At 58.2% G+C, this 6,580-nt stretch overlaps 1 pseudogene; it reads right to left on the bottom strand.

Moving 5' to 3' along the window:
* LOC101654609 overlaps positions 1–4,926 on the bottom strand; it is a 7,613-nt pseudogene extending 2,687 nt beyond the window's left edge.
* Positions 4,927–6,580: the final 1,654 nt, after the last annotated feature.

Raw genomic sequence — 6,580 nt, forward strand, 5'->3', positions numbered from 1 at the left:
CCTCCTGCAGCGCCTCCTGTCTGTCTGTGCTCTGCCCGCAGAGCTTGGCTGAGGGGTGTCAGAGGTGGAGATGCCGGGAGCCTGGGGATTGATCCTCGTTCTCATCCTGCACGAATGTGCCTGGAGAGAAGGTTCCAGGTTCTGAGTCACTTTGCTCACTGCCTATGACTATTGTCTGACTGTGAACGTGAATGTGGACCAGCTGATGGGGAGGTTGCCATCATTGGAGTCTTTTACCTCCCAAGGCACTAGAACCTCCGTGTGGGAAGTGACGGTGGAATGAAACCCTCCCCGCCTGCATCCACTCCCTGGTCCTGTCCCCTCAGACTCCACGATTTTATTACAAATCCTGGATACAACTGTATCTTGCACTGAATGAAACTATCAGCCAGTTTTATACCTTGATATATAAAACTTTATTCCTGCTTGGTAAAGTAGAGGGACAACCTAAAGGAGGAAGTCCTTGGACAAGATGCATGGACGCCAGGTGACAACCATGGGCTCGCACGGGAGGACAGTGTGAGCGTGGGGGAGGACCGGGCAGTTTCCTCCTCTTGTGCCTCCGTCGCTGTGAATCGGAGCTGACTGATGGCACCGGAAACCAACAGCAACAATACGACGGACCTTGTTCGTTGCAGTTGGATGCTCCCTTCAATTCCTTGCCTGCCTCATCCTGGTCAGCGCTGCCCCTCTGTAGGGACACTGGACCTTGTTGCAGAACCTACCAACGCTGAGACTGGGGTTAAGGTGTCAGAGGAGGCAGACCTGAGGAAGGCAGGGGCAGACTGGGAAGGGATGGTGTTGGGACTTGAATTTCAGGAAAAACGTTTCTGCCGTGGGGACTGGACCTGGTTCTGCTGGGAATGTAGGCAGGAGCAGAGAACTCGAGCCCTCCCCCCCACCCCACCCCCCAGCATTTACCCCGAAGAGCTTGTGGATTTAGGAATTCTCTGGACTTCCCTGCTGCTGTAGGCAGGGGCAAAGCTGACTTTGGTAGCCACAGGAAGTCCTCAGGACGTGGTTGGGAGAGAGGCAGAATTGCACTGCAGTGGTAGTGAGGGGATAGGGGTGTGTGTGTGTGTGTGTGTGTGTGTGTGTGTGTGTGTGTGTGTCTGTCTGTCTGTCTGTCTGTCTGTCTGTCTGTCTATGAGCCTGGTGTGTGTGGGTGTCCCCTGGAGCCATCAGTGTGGGTGGTGGGATGTGAGACAGACAGCCCAGCTCTAAGGGGTGTCTCAGAGGCTGGCCGAAAACCACCATCACCAGGGTTGCTCCCCAAGCCCGTGACCCCAGAAGTTTACAACAAGGATGGGACGGGCCCTTCACCTGACACGGCAGCACTGCTGGACCAGGACAGCAAGAACCCTGCTGGCTCCCCTTCCCCAGCCCCTCAGGCCCCCGGCCAGCACCTGCCTGCAGACTAGTCATGGAACCACAGCCCACTCTTCCTGGAGCAAGGACGCCCCAGAGTGCCCTGCCTCCCCGGAGCCCTGGCCTTGGCACTGGACATGCAGGACAGGAAGGAGGAATCCCCACTGAGAACAGAGGTCCACTCGGAGCCCAACCCTCCTTGTCACCAGCCCAGAGCTCCCCAGGCCATCTGGGGCCCCATCCTCACAGAGGGGGACTTGTCTGCCCTGGGAGTCAGGAGGGGAGGCTGGGTTCATCTGGGGAGACTGTCCCCTGTTCTGGAAGAGACATTGAGAATGTGCCTGGTGCCCTCGCCCCCAATGCTGGGCTGTGCCAGCCTTCAGGGTCCCGTCCTTCCTGACCCCACCTGACAGAGCTGCTGCTGTAGGATTGCTAACCCCAGCCTGGCACTGACCATTCCCAGGGGTCCGAGTGTCCAGGACCAGGTATGTCTCCATCCTCAGGGAGAGAGGGACTTCATATTGACTTCACGCTCTGCAGTGTCCCCAGGACTGGATCTAACATGAGTGGGAACGGACACCACATGACCTCTCACCTCAGCCTCCAAAGAGCCCCTGAGCTTCCCAGAGAATGGAGGGCAGTGAGGGAGGGGGTGCAGCATGGTCCTCCTCCAGCAGGGGGCAGTAACACCAAGTGACAGTTCACATTCAGGAAGAGCTTCTGTCCCTTCATGTCTCCTCTATGACCACCTCCAGTCAAAGAGGCACCAGGAGTTGAAGAAGGGAGACTGGGCCTGCCCCCAGACCCTTGCACGGCTGCCTGGTTTAGGAGATACTCTAAAGCCGAGGTTCTCAACCTGTGGGTCACGACCCCTTTGGGAGTCGAATGACCCTTTCACAGGGGTTGCCCGATTCATCACGGTAGCAAAATGACAGTGAAGAAGTAGCAACAAAAATAATTTTATGGTTGGGGGGTCACCACCACATAAGGAGCTGTCTGAAAGGGTGGCGGCATGAGAAAGGTGGAGAACCACTGTTCTAAAGGGAGGGAGGGGCTAAACCTTGAGCTTAGCTCGGCAGGCTTTGCATCAGTCGATGAAATGGGATTCCTTCTGCCCAGATTGGGGAAGAGGGCCAGGCGGGCTGGGCCAGAGAGGGCAGAGGGGAGACGTGGTGAGAAGAGGTGAGGACCTTCTGCTCCCAGCCGCCCCTGCTGGGCTCTGGAAGCCTCCTGGACACGGTCTTGTGAATGATTTGCTCACGTCTTCCAAACATGCCATGAGTGTCCTGCGAGAAAGGACTGAGTGTGTCTCCCAGGACAAGAGGGAGAGAATGGGTCCTTGGGCTGTCTGAGCCATCGCTGGGAGAGCACCTCGCTACGGTCTGAGATCCCAGGGAGGAAACTCCTTCTCCCTCAGCAGGAGAACCCACACGCTCCCCTCTGCCCCAAATCAGTCACTGCTGTGTAGTCCCCTCACCTTCCATCACCTGGGCCCCACCAGGAAGGTACCACCTACTGGCTCCCTTGCCCAAACGCACGGAAGAGAAGAGTCCGCCCAAAGCTTGCTGTTCACGTATTTTATTGAGACTTAGAGGGGAGAGAAGCTTTGAGCCAGGGAGGCAGGCCACCTTTGCTCCAGCTCTGGGAGGTCCCCAGAGTCTGCGTGGGACCATGACAGCTGTCCCTTCCAGCTGTTTGACCTAGGACAGCACTCTGAAGGGCAGTCAGGGTCTCAGAGAAGGAGGTGGTGGACCAGGTGGAGGGCTCCACGGATCTGGGGCTGTCTGCACTGTCAGCAGCTTCCTGGCCCCTGCTCAATGCTCAAGGAGATAGAGGGACGTAGTGGTCCATCCAGTGATGGTAGTACGGCACTCGGACATAGACTCGGCAAAATCAGGAGAACCACAGCCTTCACTCCAACTCACCACTCCTACCTGGAGCCGGGAGCCCTTCCAGGAACAGAGGGGCCCCCGGAGTCTCCCTGTGGGATGAAAGACAGGTGGGAGCTCCAGTGTCCCTGAGGGTTTGGAGGAAGTATGGCAAGGAGGGCACCTGGACAGACGGCAGGATGTGGGGCTCTCACCTGGCAGGTATCCCGGCCAGAGCTCCCAGCACACAGCATGACCTTCAAGATGGCCTTCCCAACCTTGCTATACTGCCGGCTGCAACCAGGTCGTCCACAATGGGGACGGCCACCTCCTGCAGGTGGTAGGGCTCAGGGAGACGTACTGCGGAGAGAAGCAGAAACAGAGGAAAGGAGGACACGAGCTCCTCCCCCACCCAGTCTCTCCTGACGCCTGTCCGACTACAGAGGCTGAGTCTACACGGGGGACTCATACACTAAGCCTCGGTTTTCCTACGTGGACTCTCGGGCCACACATGCCCAGCTCCCATGGAGGGAAGCCAAGGGGAGCTTCCTTAACCCTGTGGGATTGTGACTGAGCCATCAGATCAAGTGTGTCCCCAGACATGCAGAGTCGGGGCCCTGGGTCAGCGTGGACTTGGAGCACTGATGGAAAAGACCATGAGCGCATCCCTCAGTCCCTCTCAGCCTTCTTTCCCATCCCCCGCCCATCCTCAAGACGCAGGTAGGACAGGGACCCAGAAGGCTGTGCAGGGCCTGGTGCAGAGAGAGGCCAGAGCTTGCCTCTCCACCACTGAGTCAGGTCTGGTCTCTGCACCTTAGCTTCATCCTCCTGGGAAGCCCAAATCCAGCCTACCCACACCCATCCTCAGAGGTCCCATGATGGTGACCCCTTAGGATAAGGCTGTAATGGTGTCCTCTGGGTCCCCCCAGAGTCTGCCCATCCCACCTGACCCAGCTGCCCTCCTTCTTACCATTAAATCTGATGTCCCCCCACCCGGTCACCCAGCACTTGGTGCCTTCAGGGACTGAGAAGCCTGGTGTGGAGAGGGCCACCATCTTGACTAGATCATTCAAGACCACCAGGGCTGCCAGCTTGACCAGAGTCATGTTCCCGCCGCCTTCTCATCTCCGCGCAGGGTTGTCGTTGGAGTGAGGGACAATGTCTCAATCGCCTTCTGAAAAATGTTGCTCTCAAAGGGCCTCACCTGTCCCACTTGGACCCTGAAATGCCCAGGCTCCAAACTTTTCCTGGGGGAACAGGGTGCGGGAGGGGAGGACCAGAGGCTTCTCAGAGTGGAGGCAGAGAGCGGGAGCTGGGCTTGCCCCTCAGAGTCCAGCACTTCCTCTCTCGGTGGGGAGAGGGGGACCCCAGGACCCAGTACTGCAGCCGCCACCACTCACCAGGAAACTCCACAACACCCACCACATGGCCGCCAATGCTGTCAATCAACCAGGGTGCAGGGACTGAGGCCGGGGGTCACTTACTGGGACACGTAGTGGGCTGCAGTCAGCACCCACTGTCGATGGATGAGGGAGCCCCCACATTTGAGCATCCAGTGGTCATCCTGCCCACTGTAGACCCACAGGGCAACCTGCCACGGCCACTTCCCAGCTTAGGTATCATGCCCACCCACGATGCCCATGAGCTCGGTCTCCAGGTCCGGAGCTGGGGAGGCAGAGTGAGGGGTCATTAGGGATCCAGCCCTCCCAGCCCAGAGCTCAGCTCAGCCTCCCCAAGTGCAGGCATGAAGGAGGTAGACAGACTCAGATGAATGAGATCCCCACCACGCCCCAGCACTGCTCCCTAGACACCAGATAGAGGCTCAGGGTCAGGGTGGGCATCAGAAGAGGTCAGGACTCACCTGGGGTCATGGCACAGAGGCCCCCAGGAAGAGGAGGGTCAGCAACAGCAGCCACAAAATCTGTTGAGGGAAGGGAACACCTGTGTAAGGAGGAGAGGCCCCCACCCCAGGGTCTGGGAAGGAGAGGGCAGGAGTGGGCAGGCAGCATCCTCACCTCAGCAGGGCTCTGCAGCTCTCTGCCCTGACCCTACTCCACGTCCATGTATTCTCCAGCCCAGGAAGCTGCTAGTGGAGGCAGCCTCTCCTGAGGCAGGGCATGGGGGTAGGTGTGGCTTCTCTTTCACGGGGAGGAGCATGATGATGGGGGATTGGTGCAAGAGGAACCATGGGCTGTCTTCTCAGCTGAGCAGAGAGCTGGGTGCTGGGTGACTGAGTAGGGAAGTGACAGCACACAGGTGGACAAATAGAAACCAGCATGCTGGGAAGACAAGAAATTGGACAAGGGCAAGGGCTCAAAGGGGGACCACTGGGGCCGAGGTCTGAGTACTGTGGGTGCCAGGTTGTGGGACCTCCGTCTCACTCCCCCTGCAGACTGACCCCAACCTAAGAAAGGGCAGATGGGTTGGGATTGTAGTCAACAGCCTCAAGCAGGCAGCCCACACTCAGCTCCTGGGCAGAGTGCCAGCTTCCAGAAGCTGGAAGGAAGGAGACCACATAGGGAGAAAGTGTCTCAGAATCCCAGTGTCCCCAGCTGTTTCATAGGAGCGGCCACCCAGTAGTGCTGGGGTTGGCATCCAGGACCGGGCTGGACTCAGACACTGGGCGGGGATCTCCAGGCCCAGGTGTGGTGAACTGCCTCCACCCTCTACCCCTGCTTGTCTGGATGAAGCCCCAGTCCTCCCTGGGAGATGAATCACCCCAATAGGTCAGGGGTTGTAGGTCTGGATCTTGGTCCCAAAGTCTGGCTGACATCAGATGAGCCACACAGGGGTCCACTCGGAGGCGCAGCCCCCAGGCTGAGCCTGATCGCACCCCACACTTGCGGTCCACTGGCCCCAGACGGGAAGATAAGCAGCTGGGTCAGACAGGGAAGCGATGGGGCTGATGGCCGATGATCGGTCCTGAGACAAGCGTGGGAAGTCACGATCCCTGCCCCGAGGTTCGTGTCTAGAGCACCCCCTCCCCATCTTCATTATCACTGTGCACCTGGAGGGCTCAGCCCCCCCCCACCACCACCACCACCCCTTGAGAAGCCACAGGGGTCAGAGACCGCATGAGAACCTTCTGAGGACATCTATGAGAAACAGAAGGGAGACGTTTCAGGGTCTGGGGACAGGCAACGCGACCACTATGGGCAGCTGAAGCCATTTCTTTCTGAGAAAAGATGAAACTATCCACTCAAGAGGATTGGAGATTAAACACACACACACACACACACACACACGTCTCGGGGGAGAAGACCAAGACATGGCGCGACTCTTGCACCATCAATTCCTGAGAATGCGTGAGTCAAGATCTTCAGAAGATGAAAGAAAGATGGCTA

This window comes from Echinops telfairi, unplaced genomic scaffold (genome assembly GCF_000313985.2).
Source record: "Echinops telfairi isolate 266 unplaced genomic scaffold, ASM31398v2 ScPeMD7_5;HRSCAF=22, whole genome shotgun sequence".
Classification (NCBI taxonomy): Eukaryota; Metazoa; Chordata; class Mammalia; order Afrosoricida; family Tenrecidae; genus Echinops; species Echinops telfairi.